This window comes from Miniopterus natalensis, chromosome 1 (assembly GCF_054644295.1).
Source record: "Miniopterus natalensis isolate mMinNat1 chromosome 1, mMinNat1.hap1, whole genome shotgun sequence".
Lineage (NCBI taxonomy): Eukaryota > Metazoa > Chordata > Mammalia > Chiroptera > Miniopteridae > Miniopterus > Miniopterus natalensis.
Genome location: NC_142081.1, coordinates 135,112,737 through 135,133,060, shown reverse-complemented (window position 1 = coordinate 135,133,060; position 20,324 = coordinate 135,112,737). Strand labels below are relative to the sequence as shown.

The window sequence follows — 20,324 nt, the reverse complement described above, 5'->3', positions numbered from 1 at the left end:
CTAATACTTGTTTTTTGATTTATTGATGATAGCCATTCTGACAGGTGTGAAGTAGTATCTTATTATGGTTTTAATTTATATTACTCTGATGATTAGTGACACTGAGCATCTTTTCATAGGCCTATTTGTTATTTGTATGTCCTCTTTGGAGAAGTGTCTATTTAGGTCCTCTGCCCATTTTTTAATTGGATCGTTTGTCTTTTTGGTATTGAGTAATATAAGTTCTTTATATATTTTGGACACTAACCTCTTATTGGATGTATCATTGGTGAATATCTTCTTCCATTCAATAGGTTTTCCTTTAGTTTGTTGATGGTTTCCTTTGCTGTGCAAAACTTTTTAGTTTGATGTAGTCCCATTTGTTAATTTTTTTTTCTTTATTATCAACATTAAAATTAAATACTAAATCAGTATGGTTGACATTTCCCTCATTTCCTATAGTTTCTAAATGATTAATTCTACAGTCCTGGAACCAACGTTTGTTTTAGGTATCATGTCCCTTCTTATATGTATCAAAACTCATACCGAACAATGAGTTCTGGGTTGCAAAAGAGGCTTTATTTTTTGCACCTGTATGTAGTCTTTGTCCACAAATTAAACAAAAACAAAAACACAAGTGCTATCCATTTGTTAATTTTTTTTGTTTGTTTCCTTTGCCAGGGAGGTATATCAGAAATAATATTGCTAAGAGAAATGATTGATTTTTTACTGCCTACATTTTTTAGAAGTTTTATGGTTTTAAGACTTATATGTAATTTTGAATTTATTCTTTTATATGGTGTACAAAGGTAGTCTAGTTTTGTTTATTTTTTGCATGTAACTGTCCAATTTTCCCAACACCATTTATTGACTAGGCTATCTTTACCCCATTCTATGTTCTTGCCTCCTTTGTTATATTTTAATTGACCATAGAAGTATGGGTTTATATCTGAGCTCTCTATTCTGTTCCATTGATCTGTATGTCTGATTTTATTTCAGTACCATGCTGTTTTGATTACTAAAGCCTTGTAGTGTAGTTTGTTATCAAATAGCATGATACCTCTGACTTTGTTCTTTGTCAAAATTGCTGTGGCCATCCAGGGTCTTTTGTGGCTTCATATAAATTTTTGGATTTTTGTTCTAGATCTGTAAAAAAAAAAACGTCATTGGTATTTACATAGGAATTGTGTTGAATCTATAGATTGCTTTGGGTGGTATGGACATTTAATGAGTTAATTCTTCCTATTCACGAACATGATATATGCTTCTACTTATTTGCATCTTCTGCAAATTCTTTCTTTAGTGTCTTATATTCCAAATTCAGGTCTTTTACCTCCCTGGTTAAATTTATTCCTAGGAGTTTTTTTGATGTACCTGTAAAAGAGATTGTTTTCTATTTTGAAAAATAGATTTACTGTTTGCCTTTCAAAAAGTTTCCCTTTATGATTGTTCATTATTGGTGTATAAAAACACAATCAATTTTCAAATATTTCTTTTGTATCCTGCTACTTTACTGAATTTATTTTTCAGTTCTAGTAGTTTTTTTGGTGAAACCTTGAAGGTTCTCTATATACAATATCATGCTGTCTGCAAATAATGACAGATTTATTTCTTCCTCTCCAATTTGGATCTTTTATTTCTTCTTGTCTGATTGCTGTGGCTAGGATTTCCAGTAGTATTTTGAGTGAGAGTGGTGAAAGTGGACATCCCTGTCCTGTTTTGACCTTAAAGGAAAAGATTTTAGCTTTTCCCTATTGAGTATGATGTTGGCTGTGGGTTTGGCACATATGGCCCTTATTATTTTGAAGTGTGTTCCCTCTATTACTATTATTATTGAGAGTTTCTATCATAAATGGGTGCTGGCTTTGGTCAGATTCTTTTCCTACATCTATTGATATGATCCTATGATTTGTATCCTTTATTTTGTTTATAAGTGTATCACATTATTTGATTTTCAGATATCATACCAACCTTGCACCCCAGGAATAAACCTCACTTAATCATGGTGTATGATCTTTTTAATGTATTGATGATTTCACTTTGCTAATATTTTGTTGAGGATTTTAACATCTATGCACATCAGGGATATTGGCTTCTAATTGTCTTTCTTAATAGTGTCTTATCTGGTTTTGGAATTAGGATAATGCTGGCCTGGTAAAATGAGGTTGGGTATTTCCCTTCTCTTAAATTTTTTGGAATAGTTTGACAAGAATAGGTGTTAGTTTTTCTCTGAATGTTCGAGAAAATTCACCTGTGAAGCCATCTGGTCCAGGGCTTTTGTTTGTTGGGAGTGTTTGTTATTGCTTTCATTTTTGTTGATTATAATTGATCTGTTCAGATTTTCTGTTTCTTCTTGATTTAGTCTTGAAAGATTGTATGCTTCTAGGAATTTATCCATTTTATCCAGGTTGTCCAATTTCTTGGCATATAGTTGTTCATAATATTTTCTTACAATCCTTTGTATTTCTGTGGTGTCAGTTATTTTTCCTCTTTCATTTCTGATTTTATTTATTTGATCTTCTTTTTTTCCTATTTTTTGTTTTGGTTTGGTTTGGTTTTTTGATGAATCTGGTTAAAGATTTGTCCATCTTGTTTGTTTATCTTTTCAAAGAACCAGGTCTTGATTTCATTGAACATTTCTATTGTTTTATTTTTAGACTCTATTTTGTTTATTTCCATTCTGATCTTTATAATTTCCATTCTTCTACTCACTTTGGGGTTTATTTGTTTTTCTCTCTTTAATTCCTTTAGGTGTAAGGTAATGTTGGTTATTTGAGATGTTTTTTGTTTCTTGAGGTAGACCTGTATTGCTGTAAATTTCCCTCTGAGGACTGCTTTTGCTGTGTCCCATTACTTTTGGGTATAGAAGGAAAGTACCTCAGCATAATAAAGGCCACATATGACAAACCTTCAGCCAATATATCCATGGTTAAAAAAACATATTAAAGTTTGCAGAGCACATATTAAAATTATTCTGATTCTATTTTGATTGAGACACATTATAAAATTTTAAAAGGATCTGAAAGCTTAAAACATATACCAGGGCACCCTCCCCCCACCACCACCACCCCCATCCCCCCCCACACACACACACTCCCCCGAGGTTCTGATTCAGTATGACTGAGACAAGGCCCAAGAGTTTGCTTTTCTGATAAGCTCCCAAATCATTCTGGTACTTCTGGTCCACAAACCATGCTTTGAATAGCTCTGCAAATCATAATTTTTATTAGATATTTATTAGGAGATGAAAGAAAAGTAAAAGGCTTTAATAAGCAAAAAGGGAAATAAAAAGAAATATGTACTTAGAATTTATATAGGAAATAAAACAGTATAATGACTGCTTCAAAGAAAAGAATCCTTCCAAAACATAGGCCATATCTACCCAAAAGTATAAAAACATTTGGAGAGGAAATTAATTGGTACATATGGCTGTGGGTGTTCCTTTCTAACAATACTAAACATTCCATCAAAGCCTTTCTTTTAAACATTTGGTTAAGTAATTCTAATGAAATGATGCCATTTAATAACCTCCCATTTGGGGTCAGGAACCCACTCAGGCCCAGGCATGTCTTCCGCTCATCTCTAATACCATTAGCGACTCCACCCAGACCAGTAATAAAACTAGGGGTGAGTTTGTCAGTTAAAAGTAAAGAACAACTGTTTGGGACAAATAGTACAATTTAGTTTGTAAATGTATTTACCCTTGAAATGGAGATCTGAAGTAATCATTTTAAAGTTACAAGCTCTCCCGGCCGGGCATGGCTCAGCGGTTGAGCATCAACCTAGGATCCAGGTGATCAGGGTTCGATTCCCGGTCAGGGCACATGCCCAGGTTGCGGGCTCCACCCCCAGTGGGGGCATGCAGGAGGCAGCCGATCAATGACTCTCTCATCATTGATGTTTCCATATCTCTCTCTCCCTCTCCTTTCCTCTCTCTGAAATCAATAAAGATATATTTAAAAATAAATAAATAAATAATAAATAAAATAAAATTACAAGCTCTCCAATAGCAAATTCAAAGGAAATCCTTATCCATTCTTCAAAGATCACCTAAAATTACACTCCCCCATTAAGTCTTTCCAGATCCCATTAACAGACTGTGAGTTCCAAATCCTTACCTCATGTTCAAATCTCTTAAGACACTCCATACTTGCTATATTCTGACTTAAAAATATTATCCGTTGTGTTAGTGTAGGCCCAATCACAAGTGGGTTAACCAGAGGGCATGTATATAAAGAATTATTACATTCTGATAAATGAGTGTGTAGAAACAAGTGTAAGGAAACTATGTGGTACCCTAAGAATGAGGGAGAGTAGCCAAGGGAGAACAAAGTTACAAGGGGGTCCTTCCCCAAGGCTGGGGTTCAGACCTCAGGAGAAAGTACAGTTCAGCTCACTGGAAAACAAAACAGTTCACTGGTTTGTTGTTGTGAGAGCTGATTCAAATTGCTGGGAGAGCAGGGGCCTTCCCTCTAGAATGTAGGGCAAGGATAACTGATCAGCAACCAGAGGCCCAGGTGTGCCTAGGTATTGGGGGTCCTGGGAGCAGGCAGGCCCCAGAGGCTGAAAGAGGAAATAATGGCTCTTGAAAACCCTCCAGGCTTCTTGCAATCTACATGCGGGCCTGCACAGGGAATTAGGGCACTGACGTGGGCAGGAAACCTGGAGGATACAAGTTTCTATGTCCAGGAGGGGGTTGCTGTGGGAAGCTTCTTGCCAGACTCAGCTGAGGCTGCAAGGTCACCTAGTGACCACATGTTTCGAGCATGCATATGAAGCAGAGCTCCAGCAAATGTTCTAACACCCACTCCACCAGCTGGAAATAGCAGGAGGCACCCCTCCAACAGCCTCTACTAAGAAAGTTTGGCATCATGCTCACTGTAAAGAAAAGGTACTTAAAAGAATTCTGTCCATTATCAAAGAGCGTACTTGAAGATCAAATTTGGAGCTGAGAGGTAGTAAGTTGATAATTAACACACTTGTGTCATTCCCAGGCTGTTGGTTCTTTTAAGATTAAGGACTGGGTTTCATCTTTGTAGATGTCTAATTTTTATAACAAATTATGCTTCAGTAAATATTGAGACTTCCCAGCTGTCTTTTTTTTATTTTTATTTTTTATTCAGAAGTTGACAAGCTGATCTTAAAATTCATATGGAAACTAAGGGACCCAGAATAGCCCAAATACTCTTGGGGGGAGGGGAATTGGAGGACTCACACTTCCTGATTTCAAAATTTACTACAAAGCTATAGAAATAAAGACAATGTGGTATTACCATAAGAGTAAAAATATAAACTAATGAACAAGAATTAAGAAATAAACCATTAAATTTAGGGTCAATTGATTTTTTTATATAGGTATCAAGACCATTCAATGGGAAAGAATATCTTTTCAATAAATTATATGAGAGCAACTGAATATTCACAGGAAAAAGAATAAATTTGAAATCCTACATTATTTAAAAAATCGCTCTACATAGATCATAGGTCTAACTAAAACTACAAAACTCTTAGAAGAAAAAATAGGAGTAAATCTTCATGACTTTGGATTAAGCAATGATTTCTTAGAGATAATAACAAAAGCACAAGTGAAAAAATAAAAAATAGATAAATTGTATCTCATCAAAATCCAAAATCTTTGTGCTTCGATGGACATCATCAAGAAAGTAAACGACAGCCTATGAAATGGGAGAAAATTTGGCAAATCACATATACGATAGGGGACTTGTACCCAGATTACATAAAGAACTTTCACAAATCAACAACAAAATAATGCAATATTAAAACTAGGCAAAGGACTCAAATAGCCATTTCTCCAAAGAAGATATACAAATGTCCGATAAGCATTTTAAAAAGGTTCAATATCATTAGTCATTAAAGAAATGCATATCACAACACCAATGACCTACCGCCTCACACCTGCTAGGATGGTAATAATGAAAAAGACAACAATAAGTGCTGGGGAAGACGTGAAGAAATTGGAACCCTATTGCGATGCTGCAAGGAGTATAAAATGGGGCAGTCACCTTGGAAAATGGTCTGATAGTTTCTCAAAATGTCATACGTAGAGTTACCATATGACCATCAATTCCATTCCTACAAGAAAAGTGAAAACATGTATCAAAACACAAAAACTGTACAATGTTTATTGCAGCATTGTTCACAATAGCCAGGAAATGGAAAAAACTCAAATGTCCCTTAACTGATGACTAGCTAAAAAGAACATATGCTAATATCTATACAATATAATACTTATGCTGCCATTAAAAGGAATAAAATATTGACACAGGCTAAAATCTGGACAAACCTTGAAAATATTATTCTAAGAAGCTGCAAACAAAAGGTTATATGCAATTCCATTTATATCAAATGGAAACTCCATAGTGATAGAAAGATTAGTGGTTGTCAGGGGCTGGGGGGAAGGGAAAATGGGGAATGACTGCTAATGGGTGTGAGATTTTGGTGGGGAGAGATGCAAGTGTTCTAGAATAAGACAGTGGTGATATATGCACAGTAGAGTGCACATAATGAAAAACATTAAACTGTATACTTTAGAGTGAACTTTCTAGTATGCAAACTATATCTCAATAAAGCTGTTATTTATTTTGAAAACTAAGATTTTAATATTTACTTCCATTTTTCTCTTTCCTTTCCATATACAGAGAGATACATCCAAACAACCTGTATTGAAAAAATGAAATGTTTCCTTCTTTTCTTGAGATAATTGAGATGTATGGAAAATTGGAATGTAATCATCAGTGGCTTCAAGTTTCATTCATTCTTATAAAAATGTCTAATTACAATTATTGGTTTCCATGAATTTTGAAAACTCATGAAAACCAATGAGATCCTGGAAAGGCTATGGGGCTAAATAACCAATGGAAGAGAAGACTTATGCAAGGCACCTGGTCTCTCTTGGGACGTCAGTTCCTCAATGGCAAAACAGGAAAGCTGGGGTAGATGCCCTCCAGCATCTGCATGCTTTCATCATTTGCCCTAAACAATTAGCTTTAGAATCAAATTTTCAAAGGCCTTTTATGTTTATAAATTAAATAGTAATAAGAATTGTTTTCTGACAAAAATACTTATTAAATGTGGGTAGAAGTATATATTATGCTTTTCTTTTTCTCTTGATGGAGCCTGGGTCTTTTTACCACCAGGCTAAACTATATCATCCTAACCATCTGTGTGTGTCTCTGTGTATATATATATATACATACATAAATATATGTGTATATATGTGTGTGTGTGTGTGTGTGTGTGTGTAAAATATTATTTGAATTTTTATGTATTCTTTGAAGGAGTCTTTATTTACTTAACAACTTAGACCTTCCAGTTCTAAACATACTTGTGCATGCTGTGACTACAAAGATTTCATTTTTCTCTGTGCAAAGTTAAAATGCAGGCATCCAATCAGAAGCATGAGCTATTTCTGCCAGCCCTCTCCTGGGACTCTGTTCCTAAGTTAGGCAGTTATCTAAAACTGAGCAACTCTACTGTTTCTCTAATGGTTATCATTTTTTAAAAATCATGGCACTTGAAAAACAACAACAAAGAATAAAGCCAACCTTCTTCAGCTAGTGAGTGTGCTCCCTTGAAACACAGCAGATACTCTTCTCTAGAGCTGGATTTAAATATATATTTATACCCTTTATCCCTGAGGGCCTGAGTGCTTTGCACTCTGAAAGCATGTGCTCATCTTGACAAACCAATTTTTCCCTTCCCACTTCAAAAAAAAGTATGAGAAGAAAAAAAAGTATGAGGCTGGGAAAAAATAATAATTTGATCAAGAGCCGGAAGGGAAGAAAAAAACTAGGGCAAACCAAATTCCTCGAGGCTGTCCACCCAGAAGTGATCACTGCCTGCGGACCAAGCTCTTTCTGATGACCGCAGTCACAACCATCCCTGCCTTGCCTCTGTGTAGCCACAGGGTGTTACTTGAGACTACTTAATGCTTACTTTATTCTGTGCATTACTATATCCTGTGCATTATATTAAATATCTGTCTCCCCCATCAGAATCGAGCGTATTTTTTGAGTGTTGTGTCAGAATACCACTAAGTCACACTGAATAAAAACCTAGTCATTTCCCAATCTAAGGCTCTCCAAATTCCCCTAAAATGGAGCAGAATGTCTAATTGATATTTATATTCCTTGAATACTTCCATGTACAATAATTTTATAAAGTAAGTTCTTAATACAGTTCATTGAATTAAATCTGCTTGTGATATCACTTAGTTAAAACATATGAAATGACCATTTTCTCAGGTCAAACATGGGTAAGAATTCTAACACCTCAGCCCAAATGAATTTCAGAAACCGGGGATTCAGCGTCAGCTTCTTCCCTCCCACTAAATGGGCTCTCTTATCAGGCACTTCACATTCAAGTGATTTTGTCAACATCTCATAGGGCTCAATTTAATAATTTTCACTAATGAGCTTTAAACTTATGGAAGTGTGTTAATTATACAGGCACTATCTGAAATTAATTTCCTCCTCTCTGTTACGGATTTGATATTTCAGAAGTGTAACAGGGCATCAAGGCCCAGTAACTTATGAGTGGAATAAAAGGTGGAGTAATGGTTCTTATTCTTTTGAGGTATTATAGCAACTTGAGAATCTGACAGAAAATATAGACATACCTCCCAGAAAAAAATGTGCATGTGTATGTGTGTACACACACACACACACACACACACACACACCATTTTGCATATAGTTCCATCAATTACATAATTAAAACTAAAAATAAACATTTGTACAAAATACCAAATACAAAATACAAAATAGAAAACCAAAACTGGAGATAAATTGTCTTGTGAAATACATCAAAAAATAGGTCCACGCCTGGCTGGTGTGGCTCAGTGGTTGAGCATCGACTAGGATCCAGGAGATGGAGGTTCAGTTCCCAGTCAGGAGGACACATGCTCGCATTGCTGGCTTGATCCCCAGTAGGGGGCGTGCAGGAGGCAGCTGGTCAATGACTCCCTCATCATTGATGTTTCTGTCTCTCTCCCCCTCTCTCTACCTCTCTCTGAAATCAATAAAAAGAAATTAAAAAAAAAAATAGGTCCAAAACCAAGGGCAATCTTTAAACACAGACCAGAAATCCTATTAAGTCAAAGGCAATACTTGAAGGTTGTTTTAGCTGTTATCCAGGAACTTAAAACCAGCTGGGTACAATGAAAACAGAGGGAGGTTTCTTCAAAACCACCCACATAGTGGCTGTTTTTCTGCTCCCAGGCCTGCCCATGAAGACCAGCTTCCTGCTCCAGCACTCTGTTCATATGGAAAACTGGAACCAGACAAATTACCACCCACATCAGTTCCTCTCCTGGAGAAAGGAGCAAAATATATTAAAAAGCAGTCACACAAAGAAAACTAATATGAGAAATTAAATCCATTTCAAAGGAGTTAGGAAAGGAAGAAAATAACTTGCTTGATGTAAATAAAAGTTAAAACCTGTTTCTCCAGATCTTAGAAACAGTATTGTAAATGGCGCTGCTATGAACATAGGGTGCATATATTCTTTCTGATTGGTGTTTCAGGTTTCTTAGAATATATTCCTAAAAGTGGGATCACTGGGTCAAATGGCAGTTCCATATTAAGTTTTTGAGGAAACTCCATGCTGTTTTCCATAGTGGCTGCCCCAGTCTGCATTCCCACCAGCAGTGCACTAGGGTTCCCTTAGATCTGGGAATAGCCCAAGTGTCCATCAGTAGATGAGTGGATAAAAAAGCTGTGGGACATTTACACCATGGAATACTATGCCCCTATGAAAAAGAAGGATCTCTTACCCTTTGGGACAGCATGGAGGGTCTCAGGGAGTATTATGCTAAGTGAAATAAGTCAGTCAGAGAAAGACAAGTATCACATGATCTCACTCATATGTGGAATCTAAAGAACAAAATAAACTGATGAACAAAATAGATCCAGAAACAAAGAAGCATGGAACAGACTGAGGGATCTCAGAGGGGGAAGGCAGGGGTGGGTGGGTGAGTGGGAACATATTAACCAAAGAATTTATATGCATATATGCATAACCCATGGATGCAGAGAATAGTGTGATGAAGACCTGGGTCGGGGGACGGAGACGGGGGGGGAAAGGGTTAACGGGGGGAAAAGAGGGACATCTGTAATACTTTCAACAATAAAGATAAATTTTTTTAAATAATTTTTAAAAAGGAAAAAAACCTTGTCTCTCTAGAATCATTCGTGAATGAACTATGGTGTGCAGAGTTTTCTGGAAAGCTGGAAGTATATCCTTTAACAAATACACATTTAAAACAAATTGAACCTTCTTGAATGCAAATCTCTCTAAAATCTGTTATATATTACTTTGATTCCCTTTTTTTTACTTTGATTCTTAAATGTGATTATTCTTTAAGGCTCATGATAAGGAAATTGTGCAATGACTTACAAACCCTATCCTGAGATCAGGTGCTAGGTTGACACGTAAGAATCACCTGGGAAATCTCTCAAAAACAGAGAAAAGATTTTGATTTACTAAAGCAGAAGCGAAGCCCAGAAACGTGTGCGTTTTAAAACCTTCCTGGGTTGTTCTGGCCACCATGGCCAGAAGAATATATCTAATGAACTAACAGTAAAGGTAGAACAAGATCCCTACTGTACAGGACAAGGCCCAACAAGCCAGCCCAATAATTACCACTCCCCCTGAGTTCCTATAGAAAGAACAAACCAGTCACGCCCCAGCCAAGCATAACCCCATTACTCATTGTAAAACATTGTGTTTAAATCATCCCTTTTATGTTGCTAAAGGTCCCCCCTTGTTTCCTGTAACAAAAGCTGAGAACCTAACAAATTCTTGGAAACCCCTTTACCGCAGGGCCTTTGTAGTTACTGAGCATAAAGCGAGGGAAGAACTGAGGGTCGGGGCTGCAGTTCGGCTCCTACAGGGGTGAGACTCCGCAACTGTAGCCGCTGGCCGGCTAATAAAGGCTCCAAAATTCAAACACAAACTCTGGTGGTCGTCTGTCGCGGGTCCCCCCAGAACAGATAAAGAAAAGAGAAAAACAGAGTCAAAGAGGCCCCACCCCCACCCCCCACCCCCAGACTGTCCGAAGCAAGTGACTTGCCCTTTCCAAATGTCATTAATAAAACATGGAGCCTAGATGACACTTAAGAGAACTTCTAATTCTACAGGTCTATGAGTCATTATAATACTGATTATTGTATTATTCAATGATGTCCTCAGAACCTCTTAACATTGACCTTACTCTAAGTCACTCCTGAACATTCTAAGTTCACATACCTGCTTTCTAAAATATGGCTCCAATCTCTCTTGATGTTAACTTACCGGCTGTTGTAGTAGCTGTGGACAGGATGCCTGCTTGCAGGAGTTCTTCCCTCTTCTAAAGCCATATTCAGATGAATTCCGTAGGTATGGAAGTTAGATAACTATGTAATCTCTTCTTCCGAACACATAGCACTTCCTCTGCAATTCCCTACAATTTCTTCATTCTAACCTGCTTTACTCTGAGCTGTATGGAGGCTTGACGGAGCCTTAATAAGGCTGAAGCGCCTGAGGATAAGAAGGGTGGGTCTTGATATTCTTTGTGTCCTTCCACATTAATCACCCCATGCACAATCATCTTGCACACACCAAGATTGTTAGAATTGTGAATAGAGTATGAACAAACAGACTCTGAGTGGAGACCTGAGCAGCATTTTTTTTTTTCTGAGTAGAGGAGCTATAAGGCTCAGCAGGTTTCACAGTTTTTCAGAAGGCCTTTTGCTCAGTTCATCACACATCGATCCTGTAGACAAGACTTTGCTTTTCCTAGCATCCAAACAAAAGTAAAAAATTGCATTTTATTGGCCCTGATTGGCCTGACATGAGTCATGTGTCCATCCTTGAACTAGCCGCTGTGGCCCACTGTGGGAGGTAGGGAAGATAAAATGCATTTGACTTACTTAGTAAAGGTCATATCTTTTGCTCCTGGACTCAGGAATGGAGTTATCTTCACTGATGGCAATCACAGACTGCAAGTGGGAGAGAGTTGAATCACTAACAAATAGATGGGATACTGTTAATATAAGAAGTTGGTACAGATAACAAATGGCAAAATCCACAAATTCTACATCTATCCATAAATAACAGTTAAAAGAATAAAAGCTAAGAGAAGACAAAAATTGCCTTGTAAAAAATTATCCCAAAGAGTGCCTTGAGGGGAAAAAAAGATTAATCTTTTTTCTTGTACTTCAGAAAAGAATTAGGACCAATAGGCCTAGGAGATAAGGGTACAGATTCAATTCAGTAGATGTAAAGAACTTTCTAACCATAGCAGGTGGCATCATGAAGTAATGAGTTTCCCATAGTTGGAAGCCTTCGAGCAGAAAGAGGGTGACCATTTGTCAGGAATGTCATAAAAAGGATCCCTACAGTGGGTGGGAGGTTGCTTTAAACTGACTCTTAGATTATAAATTATTGTGAACAGCACAGATAAAAGATCCAAATCCTTTCAAGAACTAAATTATTTCCATGAAAGGTAATAGAACTTTCATCTGTGCAGTTGAATCAACCAGACTTCGGGTGCCAGCCATCTAATTTTTACAAGGAAAACAGATACAAATGTTTAAAATGTTTATTTTTAAGCTATAACATTAAAATTAATTTTACAAGGAAATCCACCACCCAAAACAATTTTTTAAATGTATCCTCCAAATTTAATATGTTCATACAATTTTACTTTTGTCACACTTATACCTTAAGCTAAATCTGTTTTACTCTTTTTACCTTCCCAGCTCCTGGGATACAAGGTAACTAAGTGGCTCTGCTACTATCAAGCTGCACTTTTTCACTTAAAATTAAATATGTTTATCACATTCATACATAATCTTCATCATTACCATTTCATTGCATTGGTATACCGTAGTTTACTCAGCCATCTCCTTCTAGAGGGCACTTGGGCTTCTTTCAACTTTTCACAATCGTTTTGCCATGAACATTTTTATACGAACAGCTTTTCCTTCTAGGTCTGGGGTTAGTGGGCCAAAGGGTAGGACTATTTTGGGTATGAATTTCTGAATATGTACTGACAAAAGAATGTCATCAGTTTGCAGCACTACCAGCAATAACTGAGCTTAACCATTTCCCTAGGGCATTGTCCACATCAGGTTTTATTCAACATTTTTAAAATTGCCGACATATATTAAGTGGTACTTTATAAATTGTTTACATCTCTATGCTCAGCTCTCCCAAAAAAGAACGGCCTGAGTCAACCAATCAGCGCTTACCCACTGCACACGAGTTACCCAGCTCCAAGACTCCCCTTTGCTCCATTTAAGGGGTGTAACCCTGCTTTAGCCAGTCGGCAAAGGCCCAGGAAAACTTCCCTGTTGCTTCTCACTTTGGCCTATAAAACACTGAGTTATACAATTCTCTGGAGCTCCTTTCTGTTAGCCTGGATGCTTCTCACTTCATGAATCGCTGAATAAAGCCAAGAAGACCCTTAAAATTTACTCGGTTGGGTTGTGTTTTTTAACAACAGAGAGCATAGAAGTTAATTCCAAGAAGATGAGCAGATTTCTCCTCCCCATCGGAACGGACCCTGGGGAGGCTGGAGTACATGGAGCGAGTATTGGTTCAGCATCCTTCTGGCACAGCTTCCTGAGGCTGAAGGAAGACTAAAGGGAGTAAGGGTGCTCCAATAAGTTCCCTTTCCTTTAAAATCGCATACGTTGTTCAGAAACCATACTTTTCCCTGGGATTTTTATTAAGATTCTAAGTATCTCAAAAAATAATATTCCATACCAACAGCTCTGCTAAACAGAAAAGACAAGGAAGATTAAAAAACAAAAACAAAAAACACACATTAAGGAGCAAAAATTAAAGCACAGGAATCATATAATAAAATAACATCAAAGTATGTCAAAAAGCAAACGGAAAAATGAAGTTTGCATAGTTTCCACAAATAACTGCATTTGTTTTTCTAAGATTATATTACTAAATAAGTACAGATCACTCTGATTTGTTCATTTTTCCCTCTGATATGATGTACAAGTGGAAGAAGATTTAAAATAAGATTTTAAAGCTGTAAAATTAAAAGATTAAAAGTCATTGTTCTCACAGCTACTACATGTGACACATTTGCATTACACAGGCCACTTATTATTCCTGAGAAAACACAAGGTAAATACATGAATAAAATTACAACTAAACTACACACAGTGCAATACCAACATGTTGTAGTTGCCTAGGTAATAACAATTCTGTATTTCCCACAGAAAACTAGTAGTAATAGCTTTATGTGTATATTATTCATATTGTGCAGCAGAGTGAAAACAGCCCTCCCCTCCCTTAAGATGCTCTTGAAATTGTGTTATCTGTCATGGACTCAAATAATGTTTTTTGTGTGTGAAGTGCTACTATTAGATTTTTTTTAAAGAGGTGATTCCCTAAATCTCCAGGAAAGACCAAAGTTTCTGTGAACAAAAGAATAACAGCATTATCTAAATAAAAGGTAGATAATCCTAAGAAAAAGGAAAGGCTCTGACATTAGCCCTAGGACAGGAGCAGAGGATTCTGGCCACCCTTTGGTGAAAGTTTTTTGGTTTTTGCCAGGAGAAGCAAAATAGAATTCAAAAGAGAATAAAATGGAAGCTTCATGAGAACAGGGACCTAGACTTAAGTCTAATGCATAGTGCTGTTCAATAAATACCTGATAAATAACTGAATAAATATATTTCTCAAACTATCAGGAAGAAGCCTGAATCGCCAAAAGGCCAGACAGTATAAAGGACTTCTGTAAGACTTGTCTCCTAAGTTGAAGAAAGCTAAGCTCTGTATAATTCTTCCTACCTGCTCCCTCATATATATTCCGTGCCTTCTGAGTCCTCATGTACGCAAGAGGTTTCGGTTCACTCTGAAGCACGATTAAAGAGTGCATAGCTTCTTCATTATCAAGTTATCACACACAAGCCAAAAGAGGGAGAGCTTCAAAATGTGCCTTAAAAAACAAAATAAAAATAAATGGGACTACATCAGACTTAAAAGTTTTTGCACAGCAAAGGAAATCATCAACAGAACAAAAAGGCAACCTACTAAATGGAAGAAGATATTCACCAATGATATATCCTACAATGGGTTCTACAATGGGTTAATATCCAAAATTTATAAAGAACTCACACATCTTAACACCAAAAAAAAAAAAAAAAAATCAATTAAAAAATGGGCAGAGGATTTGAAGAGACACTTCTCCAAAGGGAACATACAGATGGCCACTAGACATATGAAAAGATGCTCAACATCACTAATCATGTGAGAAATGCACATTAAGATATCACCTCACACCTGTCAGAATGGCTGTCATCAAAAAATCCACAACGAGTGTTGGCAATGATGTGGAGAAAAGGGAACCCTCATGCGCTGTTGGTGGGCAAGCAGATTGGTGCAGCCACTGTGGAAAGCAGTATAGAAGTTCCTCTAAAAACTAAAACTGGAACTGCCTTATGACTCAGCGATTCTACTTCTGGGTACTTATCCAAAGAAACCCAAAACACTAATTCGAAAGAATATATGCACCCTCATGTTCTTTGCAGTATTATTTACAATAGTCAAGGTGTTGCTGGGAAACCCCGGTGGGGTTCAGGCTGCCTGTCGCTGTGTCCATTTCAGCGGAGGCAGGGTTGAATCACATAAGGTGTTTATTGAGAAGGCCGGCCAACCTAGACGACAGGGAGCATATGAGCATCCAAAACCTGTCTACCAGAATGGCCTGAGAGATAGGTTTATGTAGGAAAATGGGGTAAACTGAGTCTGGGAATAGAATGCAGCTGTTGTGCAGCCCTGGAGGTCCTCAGGCATCAGCTATTGTTCTTGGTCATCTGGCGATGTCTCGATAAGATGATAGCTTGACTCCTGGTTGGGTCCGCCTCACCATGCTGCTCAAGGACACACTTCCACAGCTGCGCCACCTCCTGAATTGCTTTGTCCGGAGTCAAGGGGAGTATATGGGCATAAAGCCCTAGGAAAAAGAAACTTAAAGAAACTTAAGTAAAAAGAAACTTAAATCCCTGCTCACATATGTGTTTTACGCTTTTATAAGTAATATAATTATATTTCAGATTAATTCAGGTGTTCAATCTTTCGACATTGTAAGTGCCCTTATCAAAGGTATAGAAGCAACAGAAGTGTCCATTGATAGACAATTGCATAAAAAAGAGGTGGTTCATATATACAATGGACTATTACTCTGCCATAAAAAGTAGGGGGGGTGTGGGAGGCAGCCAATGGATGATTCTCTCTCATTATTGATGTTTCTATCTCTCTCTCTCCCTTTCCTTTCTTTTCATCTCTCTGAAATCAATCAAATAAAATAAAAGAATAAAATTTTACCATTTGCAACAGCATGGATGGACCTAGAGGGTATTATACTCAGTGAAATGAGTCAGTCAGAGAAAGACAAATATACAATTTCACTTATATGAGGAATCTAAAGAACAGAGTAAACAAACAAGCAAAATTGAAACAGACCCCTAGACACAGAGAACAGACTGGTGGTTGCCAAAAGGTAGTGGGTTTGGGGGACTGGGTGAAAGAGGTGCACAGATTAACAAGAACAAGTTGGTAGTTACAAAATAGTCACAGGGATGTAAATAAAGTAGGGCATAGGGAATAAATAATATTGCAGTAACTATGTATGGTGCCAGGTGGGTACTGGAAATATTGAGGGAACACTTTATAAAGTATGATTGTCTAATCACTATGCTATACACCTCAAACCAATATAAAATAATATTGACAGTAAACTGTAACTGAAAAATAAAATTTTTAAAAATGTGTCATATGCTCTAGAGCTGACAGTAAAAGGCTGATATTCTCTGTGCTAATATATATATAATCCTAAAGTTTTATTTTAAAAAAATATAAGGCCACTTTTTATAAGAGCTAAAGCAAAATTTCAAAAATAAAAACGCTGTCATTAGCCCTAGCTGGTGTGGCTCAGTTCATTGGGTGTTGTCCATGCACAGAAAGGTTGCTGGTTCGATTCCTGACCAGGGCACATGCCCACGTTGCTGGCTCAATGCCCCGGGCGGGGGCATGCAGGAGGCAGCTGATCAATGTTATGCTCTCACATCGATGTTTCTCTCTCTCCTTCTTCCTTCCTCTCACTCTAAAAAGTCAATCAAAATATTTTTTTTAATGCTGTCATTAGAGGAAAGCAATGAGGCCCATCAGGGAATGTTTTGGGATTCCCATGATGACATTTATTTTTGATTCTATAGATATAGATAGATGATAGATGATGATAGATAGATAGATAGATAGATAGATAGATAGATAGATAGATAGATGATAGATAGATAGATAGATAGATAGATAGATAGATAGATAGATAGAGATAGATAGATAGATGATAGATAGATAGATGATGATAGATAGATAGATGATAGATAGATAGATAGATAGATAGATAGATAGATAGATAGATAGATAGATAGATAGATGATAGATAGATAGATGATAGATGATAGATAGATAGATAGATGATAGATAGATAGATAGATGATAGATGATAGATAGATAGATAGATGATAGATAGATAGATGATAGATAGATAGATAGATAGATAGATAGATAGATAGATAGATAGATAGATAGATGATAGATAGATGATAGATAGATGATAGATAGATAGATGATAGATATATATATATATATACAGTTGACCCTTAACCAACATGGAGGAGTGAGGGGAGCCAACCACCTGCAAAGTTGAAAATCCATTTGTAATTTAAGTCAGCCCCCTGCATACACAGATGCCCAACCATGGATCAAAATACTGTTTTCAGTCAAAGGTTGGTTGAATCCTGCGATACAAAACCTGGGTATATGGAAGGCTGACTGTATATTTGCTGGGGAAAAAAATATGTGCATACAAGTGGACCCACGCAGTTCAAACCCAAGCTGTTCAAGGGTCAACTGTAATATTAAATACTTTGGTCTAGGTTTTTAAAGGCTTTTAAAAAAGAAAATAAACCAGATTTATTTTCTCTCTAATTTGTGGTATCCAAAGGCATATGTTCTAGCTTCTACATTCTTAATTACCAAAAACTAGAAACAGGTATTTAAAATAAGACTTTAAGTTCCTGCCTACTTTAATTCCTCCTCTGGGTCTCAACACATTTTAATAGAAGATCCCAAATAAGTCTTACACTTCTTCATACATAGGCATACTCACTTCCCATTGTCAAGTAGCCTAATTTATCTATACGAGAGTCTATTATTTTCTCAAAGTACAAATAAGAGATATACAAAATTTGATATTTTATTTAAATGCCCCTCAACTTTCCTTTAACATAATGGATATTGTAGTCTGATGTATGTTTTCCAACACCACCAAGCAATTAACTTGACTCCGACACTATCCGGCCAGAGATAGGTCACAGATCTCACATGTTGAGGGCTCAGTCCCACAAGACTCCCCCGCCCCCTACACCCAACTTTAGATACCAATCACAAGTCCAGGTTGTTACCTGTGCTTCTGACCAACCGGCGATAAATTGAAAGTTTCCAGACACCCTCCTCAGGTTTGATTAATTTGCTAGAGTGGCTAACACAACTTGGAACAGAGTGAAATGCTCAGTCTGACTTAGGCCTGCATTGTTCCCACCCTTCAGGCTAGTAGCTCCTTCTATAGACTGTGAGGCCCCACCAAGACAGAGGGAGGCCCCTAGGCCCCAGGGCAGGACAAAAGGCATACATGAGTGACTCAGTAAACTGAAGAGGGTGGAGGCAGTTCCAGGAATTAACTTAAATCGGTGGGTTTGACGAATACCAGGTGCACTCCAGCTTCGGGCACCAGTGGTTGAGAAACATCCTGAGCCCACCCTTCCTAAAGAATTTATAACCCATGTAACTTTGTAACTGACAATGATTGCTTGCTCACTGTAGCCCTATGTAAGCTTGTGGGAAATTTAGATCGGGGTTCGAGTGAGAATTCCACTGCGTTGGATACGACTGAACCCCAGCTAGCTGGAATAAAAGTCCCTTTTGCTGTTACATTATCAGCTCTGGAGTGATTGCTTTACATGCCGCATAGGGGATCTGATTCTCGGACATAACAGACATGCTAATCATTGGAGGAATTCTGATTGCAGCTCAAGATTTTAAACGAACAGCCTCAAGCCAAAAGGTGCCTCTCCCAAGGTGGTGGGGGAACTTTGTACAAAAATAATGATACCTTATCAAAGACTTTTGGGAGCCTCAACACTGGATTCAGATCAGCTGGGGTCAACAAACTGTGAACAGAGAGACTTCTCAGTCTTCCTCGGACCCCTCCTGGTGCCCAGATGTCTTCGGTCATCAATCACCTCTTGCCCCTCCCATTTTCCCTTCCCTTGATATAAAAGAAGCCTGAACTCTATACTTTCTTAAGATGGATTTGAGGAACTACTAGGGCCCCCATCTTCTTGAATGGTGAATTCTCAGTCAATAAACCTTCCTTAGCCCAAGCTCAAATGTTTTGAGTTTTGGCCTTTTGAAGCATCAGGCACAGGGACTTCTGGGGCAGTAATAAACTCAGAGAAATATTTACTTATGTTTACCAGTTTATTATAAAGACTACGATAAACAATACAGATGAACGGCCAGATGAAGAAGTAGCGAATAAAGTATGTGGAAAGGGGCACAGAGCTTCTTGGGTCTCCCTGGGAGTGCCCCTCTCCCCACATCCCCATGTGTTCACCAGCCCATGAGTCCTGCAAACCCCAGCCCTTCTGGCTTTCTGCCGAGGCTTCATGACAGACATGACTGACTGAATCATTGCCTACAGGTGATTGATCCCACCTCCACCCCTCTCTCCCCTCCCCAGAGGTCAGGGGGTGGGACTGAAAACCCCAACCCTCCAGTGACTGGTTCGTCCTCCCATCCTTACGCGGCCTAAGGGGAATTCCAAAAGCCAGCTCATTAATGTAACAAGAAGCACCTCTATCACTCTCCTCACTTAGGAAATGCCAAGGTTTTAAGGGCTCTGTGCCAGAAATGGGGACAAAGGCCAAATATATATCTATTATAAATCACAGTGTCACAGGTGCTAAGAAAAGGAATTATAAATTGTGTGTCCCCCCTTACCACCCGCTGAGAGAGAGGCTCTTACCCATTTGTAGAAATACAAAGGCAGAGAGCTAGGCCACCAAATGCCCCCAAGGCTCCAACCGCCACCCCAGACCAGGGAAGCCCTCAAAAGAGAAACGGAGACGCGGGCCTGCAGAGGGACGCGGGAGAGGGGACAGGCGGGACGAGAAAGGGAGGAGAGTGTTCCCAGCGCCCGGCGAGGACAGGGGACTCCCCGGGAGAGTGACTGAGGGGGGCGGGGAGAGAGTCTG

General features: G+C 38.0%; 1 non-coding gene across 1 annotated transcript; it reads right to left on the bottom strand.

Annotated features, from left to right (window-relative positions):
- Nucleotides 1–492: 492 nt before the first annotated feature.
- On the bottom strand, nucleotides 493–621 carry LOC148094411 (small nucleolar RNA SNORA40). The gene has a single exon (XR_015716548.1). It is a non-coding gene; the product is annotated as a small nucleolar RNA SNORA40 (small nucleolar RNA).
- Between the last annotated feature and the right edge of the window lie 19,703 nt (nucleotides 622–20,324).